Source organism: Crocuta crocuta, unplaced genomic scaffold (genome assembly GCF_008692635.1).
Source record: "Crocuta crocuta isolate KB4526 unplaced genomic scaffold, BGI_CrCroc_1.0 scaffold236, whole genome shotgun sequence".
Lineage (NCBI taxonomy): Eukaryota > Metazoa > Chordata > Mammalia > Carnivora > Hyaenidae > Crocuta > Crocuta crocuta.
The window spans coordinates 372,746-381,629 of NW_027530998.1; the positions used below are offsets into that span (position 1 = coordinate 372,746).

An 8,884-nucleotide genomic window follows, 5' to 3' on the forward strand; every position below is an offset into this window, starting at 1 on the left:
AATCATGATGTAGTTAATCAATTAAAATCTCCATGGCAGTGCTTCTTAAACTTGAGTGTGTACATCAGAATTGGCTGGGGGACTTTCCCCACCCCCAGCTTTATTGAAGTATAAATGACAAACTTGTGTATATTTAAGTCACATAATATTATGATTTGATATGCATGTAAAGAGCCTAAGTGTCCATCAACAGATGAATGGATCAAGAAGATGTGGTTTATCTATACCATGGAATACTACATGGCAAGGAGAAACAATGAAATCTGGCCATGTGTAGCAACATGGATGGACCTTGAGGGTGTTATGCTGAGCGAAATAAGTCAGGCAGAGAAGGACGAATATCATATGTTTGCACGTATAGGAGGATTAGGAGGAACTTGACGGAGGAACAAGGGGGAGAAGAAGGGCGGAAATGGTGGGGGAAAGGGAGAGAGGCAAACCATGAGAGACTCTTGAATGCTGACAAAAACTGAGGACTGATGGATGTGGGGGGGAGGAGGGGATGGGCATGGAGGAGGACAATTATTATATATATATTTTTTAAACAGACAAGCACAGAGTCATTATTGCGGTTAGAAGTTGGCAGCGCAGGAAAAGGGAGGAACAGGTAGGGAATTGGGGTATCATTAAAAAAAATACAGGCCCCCCCAAACTGGGGTGACTGGGGGGAACTTGGTCTGCTTCAATCCAAGAGGAATCAGAAGATCAAAAGCAGTTTGGGAAGGCCAGAACTGTCAGGGATGGAGGAAGGAGGAAGGTCCAGGGGCAGGAGGGGGCTGTTTGGCAACTGGGGTGAAGGGACTGCCCTCCTGGTGCTGGGATCCCCCCAGCCCCTCCAGTCTGGCAGGAAGGGGGCAGCCTACAACCCCCACGGGTGGGTCTGGGGCTGCCAAATGCTCCAGGCAGGGGGCTGGAGGGGGCTCACAAAGGCACTGCCCCCCAGTTTCTCTGCCAGGGTGCAGTGGTCCTTGACCTCCTCATAGCAGTTTGCTTGTAATTCATGCTTGATCCCCATCAGCTTCTTCTTGATGGCGTCCTTGGAGCTGGCATAAATCATTTTACTCTTAAGAGGTGCACATTCAGGTGCCTAGAAGATAAACACCAGGTCCTCCTTCTTGCTCTCCTTGGTCTCGTAGGTGGCATCATAGAGAGCATAGCGGCCGTACTTGTCTGGCAGCATCTTGACAAAGGTGGCATAGGGGTCGTCTACAGTCTGGCCCACGTCCCCCACCAGGATCTCCTTGCCCTCCTCCAGGATGATGTTCTTCTTGTTCTCACTGAGGCAGAAGAGTACTGCCTTCTTGCGCTTCTTCACCTCCTCTGGCGTCGAGGACTTATGAACCTTCATGTCATTGAACACTTCGACGACACCATCAGAGACCGCCACACCAGAGGCCATGCTTCCAGAAGCGAAAGGGAGATAGCAAGGAGAGTCAGAAAAGATGAGAGCCACTGCAGCTGCTGCCGCGATGAATTAAATAGAAATATTTTATAGGCCTACCAATGTAACAAAGCCAGTATCTTACATAGTTAATAAATTCCAAAATTTATATCATTTTAATGATTTTAACCACCCCATCTCAAAAGTGTCAGTCAAGTTGTATGCTAAATATGAAGTTCAGTCTCAAAAGTCTTCCAGTTAGAAGTGACATCAACAAGATGAGAGAATGGGAAGCCCCAGACCTCATTCTCCCACAAAGACAACAACTTAACATTGATAAATGGTACAAAGGGGTTTTTTTTTTTTTGAGAACTCCAGAAAACAGTGAAGAAGTTACAGTACTCCAGGCAAGTGTAGAGGCAAGAATAGCTGTACTGAAATGAGTAAAAAAAAGCCATTGCCTTTTATCCAAGATAACCCTTTCACCAAGCTGGCACAGCTCAGCCTGATCAGGATAAAATACCTAACTCATGGCTTCTCCCTCAGGAGAAAAAGGGTAGAATACCATCTAACATTCCAGCTTTTCAACTGCTACCAAGGACTGGTTTCTGTGTAACCCAATTTGGAACATTGACAGGGAGCTGACATACTCTAGATATCTGAGGGACACTATGAACCAAGGAGAACTCAGTAGCTTGTTGGGGCACCTGAGAACCTGCAATTCAGACAAACAAGAGGGAATAAGAGGTTATGAACCACAGAAAAAAAAGGCAAACCTCTCTAACTGGGAAATTGCATGTACAAGCCCAGAAGACACATCCCCAGAAAATGCTTCAGAGGCCTCAAGAATCTCTGGCCAAGGGGCACCTGGGTTGCTCAGTCGGTTAAGCATACGACTTCAGCTCAGGTCATGATCTCACGGTTTATGGGTTTGAGCCCCTCATCGGACTTTATGCTAACAGCTCAGAGCCTGGAGCTTGCTTCAGATTCTGGATCTCCCTCCCTCTCTGACCCTCCCCTGCTCACACTGTCTCTCTCTCTCTCTCAGAACTAAATTTAAAAAAATTTTAAAAGAATCTCTAGCCAGGATGACTGGTGAAGGCCTTCCCCTGCACAAGCCAGTCTCTGAAGAATGGGAAAGATGCCCATTCTTCAAATGACCAAATCCCAAAAAAATATAACAAAGCATATGAAGCAACAGGAAAAATATGGCACAATCAAAGAAACAAATCTCTAGAAAATGACCCTAAAGTAGCAAATCTATTAATTACCTGAAAAATAGTTTAAAATAACCCCCTTTTAAATGGTCAATGAGCTCTAAGAGAACATATAACCAAACAAAAAGTCTGGAGTTGAGGAATATAACTGAATTGAAAAAAATCACTAGAGGGTTTCAAAAGCAGACTTGATCAAACAGAAGAATCAATAAACTCAAATGTAATTCATTTGAAATTGTTATGCCAGAGAAGCAAAAAGAAAAAATGAATGAAGAAAAATAAAGAAGAGGAGCATCTGATTGGCTCAGTCAGTGGAGAATGTGACTCTTGATCTTGTGCTTATGAGTTCAAGCCCCACATTGTGTGTAGAGATCATTTACAAACAAAATTGTGAAAGAATGAAAGGAAGGAAGGAAGAGAGGGAAAGAGAGAGGAAAGGGGAAAGGGAAGGGAAGGAAAAAGTGAAGAAGACCTAAGGGATTTATAAGGCACCACAAAAAAGACCACTTATGGGAGTATTGGTGGAATATTGTAGGAATCCCATAAGGAAAAGAGAGAGGGAAAAAAGAGGTAGACAGCTTATTTGAAGAAATAATAGCCAAGACATCTTAAAACTGAGTAAGAAAATGGACATCCAAAATCAAGAAACTCAAGAGATTGCAACTAAAATGAATCTAAAAAGTCCCACACCATGACACATTATAACCAAATTGTCAAAAGTGAAAGACAAAGAGAAAATCTTGAAAGCAGCAAGAGAAAAGTGACTTTTCATGTACAAGGTAGCTTCTATAAGATTATCTAGCAGATTTCTCAGCAGAAACCTTGCAGTATAGAAGAGACTGTGGCAATATATTCAAAATGTTGAAAGAAAAATATCTTCAGATAAAGAATGTTAAATCAAGCAAAACTGTCCTTCAGAAATGAAAGAGGTACACCTGGATAGCTCAGTCAGTTGAGCATCCAACTTTGGCTTGGGTCATGGTCTCATGTTTGTGATTTTGAGCCCCACGTCAGGCTCTGTGCTCAAAGCTCAGAGCCTGGATCCTGCTTCAGATTCTGTAGACATACAAACTTGGCACAGTTTGTAGACAGAATAGACTTTAAATAGACAAAACCTAGGGTACTTGGGTGGCTCAGTCAGTTTAATATCAGACTCTTGATTTTAGCCCAAGTCATGATCCCAGGGTTGTGGGATTGAGCCCTCCGTTGGAGGCTGTTTACAATTATCTCTCTCTGTCTCTCTCTCCCTCCTCCCCTCTCTCTTGAGGTACCTGAGTGGCTCAGTTGGTTAAGTGTCCAACTTCAGCTCAGGTCATGATCGCATGGTTGGTGAGTTTGAGCCCCACACGGGACTCTATGCTGATAGCTCAGAGCCTAGAGCCCACTTCAGATTCTGTGTCTCCCTTTCTCTGTGCACCTCTCCTACTCATATTGTCTGTCTGTCTGTCTCTCTCAAAAATAAACATTACAAAGTTTTTTAAAAGATTCTTTCTCTCCTTGACCTTCTCCCCCACTCATGCACTCTCTCATAAACAAATAAACAAACAAAAACTTCCATGAGACAAAGGAGGACATGATGTAATGATAAAAGGGTCAATTCATTGGGAAAATATAATAATTATGAATATATGTGCACCTAGGGGCACCTGGGTGGCACAGTCAGTTGAGTGTCAGACTCTTGATTTCAACTCAGGTCATGATCTCACAGTTCATGAGATTGAGCCCCACATGGGGTTCCATGCTGACAGTATGGAGACTGCTTGAGATTCTATCTATCCCTCTTTTTCTGCCCCTCCCATGCTCACATGCACATTCTCTCTCTCCCTCAAAATAAATAAACTTAAAAAAATGAATACATATGCATCTAAAATCATAACATTTGAATATATAAATATTGAAAGTATTAAAGGAGGAAATAGACAGTTACACAATAATGAGATTTCCATATCTTTTAATAATAGATGACCATCATGTAAGAGAAAACAGAGGACTTAAACAATATATAGACCAGTTGGACCTAACAGAACACTCCATCAAATGGTAGAATACACATTCTTCTTGAGTACCCATGGAACATTCTCTAGGATAGAGCATATATTAAGCAACAAAACAAGTCTTAACAAATTTAAGAAGACTTAAATAACACTAGATATCTTTTCCAACCATAATAGAATAAAATTAGAAATTAATAGCAAAATAAAAACTGGAAAATTCACAAATATGTGGTATTTAAGCAACATACTCTTGAACAATGAATAGGTTAAAGAAGAAATTAGAAAATATCTTGAGACAATAGGAGACAAATGGAAATGATAATACAGCATACTAAAACTTTTAGGATGCAATGAAAGCAGTACAAAGAGGAAGTTTAATAGCACCGAAAGCCTAAATTAAGGAAAAAAGTAGGGCACCTGGGTGGCGCCGTCAGTTAAACATCCAACTCTTGGTATTTGGCTCAGGTCATGATCTCACTGTTTGTGGGATTACATTGGGCTTTGCACTGACAGCAAGGAGCCTGCTTTGAATTCTCTCTCCCTCTCTCTCTGCCCGCCCCCTGCTCACTCTCTATCTCCCTCTCTCTCAAAAATAAATAAATAAACATTTTATAAAAAAGGACAAAAGGTATCAACTCAACAACCATACTTTACACCTCACGGGATTAGAAAAAGTAGAACAAACTAAACCCAGAATTAGAAAAATGGAGGAAATAATAAAGATTATATAGGCAGAAATAAATGAAATAGAAAATAAGGGGAAAAAAACCAATGAAATGAAGAGATGATTTTTTGTTTTTTTTTTATTTTTTTATTTTTTTNAGAGAGAGAAGATTCAAATAACAAAATAGTAAATGAGAGAAGACATTACAACTTATGATATTTTATAAAGTATTATAAAAGGACTCCTATGAACAATGATATGCCAACAAATAGGTTAACCTGGAAATATACAAATTCTTGGAAACATATCAGGACTGAAGTATGAAGAAATAAATAAATCTGAGCACACCTATAACTAGTAAGGAAATTGAATGTAAACAAAATTTTCCCAACAAAGAAAAGCCCTGGACTTAACGGTTTCACTGGAGAATTCTACCAGACAACCAGACATTTAGAGAACAATTAAACCAGTCCTTCTCAAACTCTGCCAAAAATATAAAAAAAAGGAAGCATTTCTAAATACATATTTAAGTCTAACATTGTCTAAATACCAAGGCCAGAAAAAGATACTATAAGAAAAAAAAAAAAGAAAAATCCAGACCAGTATTTCCAATGAATATGGATGCAGAAATACTCAACAAAATACTAGCAAACTAAATTCAACAGCACTTTTAAGGGATTATATATCATGACCAAGTGATGTTTATTTCTGGAATAATAGGATACTTGAGCATACATAAATTAATCAATGTAACATACAACATTAATGGAATGAGGGAAACAAAACCACACAATTATCTCAATTATTCAGAAAAAAACCATTTAACAAAATTGAACATACTTTGATGATTTAAAAAACACTCAACAAACTACAAATATAGGAAAAGTACCTCAACATAATAAAAGCTATATGTGAAAAACCTATAGTAATTATCATACTTGATGGTGAAACACTTAAAGCTTTTTCTCTAACATCTGGAACAAGAGAAGGATGTATATTCTCACTATTCCTATTCAACATAGTACTAGGAGTCCCTGCCAGAGCAAATAGACATGAAAAAAGGCATTCAAAAATTATCTGTTTTCAGATGACATAATCTTATATGTAGAAAATCATAAAGATTCCACAGAAACAAGATCAGAACTAATAAATTATTTTAGGAAAGTTGTAGGATACAAAATCAACACAAAGTATCAATTGCATTTCTATATACTAACAAAAAGTAATCTGAAAAGAAAATTAAGAAAACAGTCCAATTTACAATAACATAAAAATACAAAATACTTAGGAGTCAAATTAACCAAGCTGTGTATAAAGACGTGTATAATGATCTACAAAATATGTTTAAAGTACCCAATAGTGAAAAAGTAAAAGCTTTTTGCAGAAAGAGGAACCCTTTTTGAATGGCTGGTAGGAATGAAAACTGGTGCTGCCACTCTGGAAGGCAGAATGGAAGTTCCTCAAAATATTGTAGAACTACCCTACAATCCAACAATTGCACTGCTAGGTATTTATGCAAATGATACAGGTGTTTCAAAGGGGCACATGCACCCAATGTTTACAGCAACACTATTGACAGTAGCCAAAGTATGGAAAGAGCCCAAATATCCATCGACAAGTGAATGGATAAAGAAGATGTGAATACACACACACACACACACACACACACACACACACACACACAATGGAGTATTACTCGACAATGAAAAAGAACGAAATCTTGCAACAACGTGGATGGAATTAGTATGTATTATGCTAAGCAAAATTAGAGAAAGATAAATATCATATGATTTCACTCATATATGGAATTTAGATACAAAACAGAAGAAAAGAAGGGAAGGGAAGCAAAAATAATATAAAACCAGGGAGGGGACAAAACATAAAAGACTCTTAAATATAGAGAACAAACTGAGGGTTGCTGGAGGGGTTGTGAGTGGAGGGATGGGCTAAATGGGCAAAAGTCTTTAAGGAGGACACTTGTTGGAATGAGCACTGGGTGTTAATGTAGGGGATAAATCACTGGATTCTACTCCCGAAATCATTATTGCACTACATGCTAACTAACATGGATGTAAATTTAAAACAATAATAAAAACAAACAAACAACAACAACAAAACTGAAAGCTTTTCCCAAAGATGTCCACTCTCACCACTTTTATTCAAAATATTGGAAGTCCTAACTGTAGCAATCAGATAAAAAAGATATAAAGGTATCCAAATTCTTAACAAGTAAAACTGTCACTGCTTGCAGATGATATGTATGATACTTTATATAGAAAATCCTAAAAACACCACCAAAAAATTATTCTGATAAATGAATTCAGTAAAGTTACAGGATACAAAATCAACATACAGAAATCTGTTGCATTTCTATACACTAATAATAAAATAGCAGAAAGAGAAATTAAGAAAATAATCTTATTTACAATTACACCAAAAAGAATAAAATACCTAGAATATATTTAAGCAAGGAGATGAAAGACGTATACTCTGAAAACTATATGATATCGGTGAAAGAACCTGAAGAAGACGCAAACAAATAAAAAGATATATCATGCTCACGGGTTGGAAGAATTAATACTGTCAAAATGTCCATACTAGCCAAGCAATCTGCAGATTCAATGCAATCCCTATCAAAATGTCCATAGCATCTTTCACCTAACTAGAACATATAATCCTAAAATTTGTATGGAACCACAAAAATAAAACCCTGGATAGCCAAAGGAGTCTTGAGAAATAAGAACAAACCTGGAGATATTACAATCTCAGATTTCTATCTATACTACAAACCTTTAGTAATCAAAATAGTATGGTACTGGCACAAAAATAGACATATAAATCAGTGGAACAGAAAAGAGAACCCAGAAATGAACCCACAACTGTATGGCTAAGTAATCTATGACAAAAGAGGCAAGAATATACAATAAGAAAAAGACAGTCTCTTTAACAAATGGTGCTGAGAAAATTGGGCACCTACCTTCAAAAGTATGAAACTGGACCGCTTTCTTACATCACACACAAAAGTAAACTCAAAATGGATTAAAGACCTAAATGTGAGACCTAAAACCATAACACCCCTAAAAATAAACATGCAGTCATGTCTTGGACATAGGTCTTAGCAACATATTTATGGATATATCTCCACAGGCAAGGGAAACAAAAGTAAAGAATAAACTATTGGAACTACATCAAAATAAAGAGCTTCTGCACACAAATGAAACAATCAACAAAACAAAGGGCAACCTACTGAATGGGAGAAGATATTTGCAAATGATATATCCAACAGATAGTTAATACTCTAAACATATAAAGAACTTACACAACTTGACACCAAGAAAACTCAAACAATCCAATTAACGAATAGGCAGAGGACCTGAATAGAAATTTCTCCAAAGTAGACATCCAGATGGCCAACGGGACACATGAAAAGATGCTCACCATCACTCATCATCAGGGAAATGCAAATCAAAGCCACAATGAGATATCACCTCATACGAGTCAGAATGGCTAGTATCCAAAAGGTAAGAAATAACAAGCGTTGGTGAGGATACGTAGAAAAGGGAACCCTGTGCACTGTTGGTGGAAATGTAAATTGAGGAAAACAGTATGCAAGATTCCCCTCGCCCAA

General features: G+C 38.0%; 1 pseudogene; it reads right to left on the reverse strand.

Moving 5' to 3' along the window:
* Nucleotides 1–642: 642 nt before the first annotated feature.
* Nucleotides 643–1,459, reverse strand: LOC144236888 (cofilin-1 pseudogene; annotated as a pseudogene).
* Between the last annotated feature and the right edge of the window lie 7,425 nt (nt 1,460–8,884).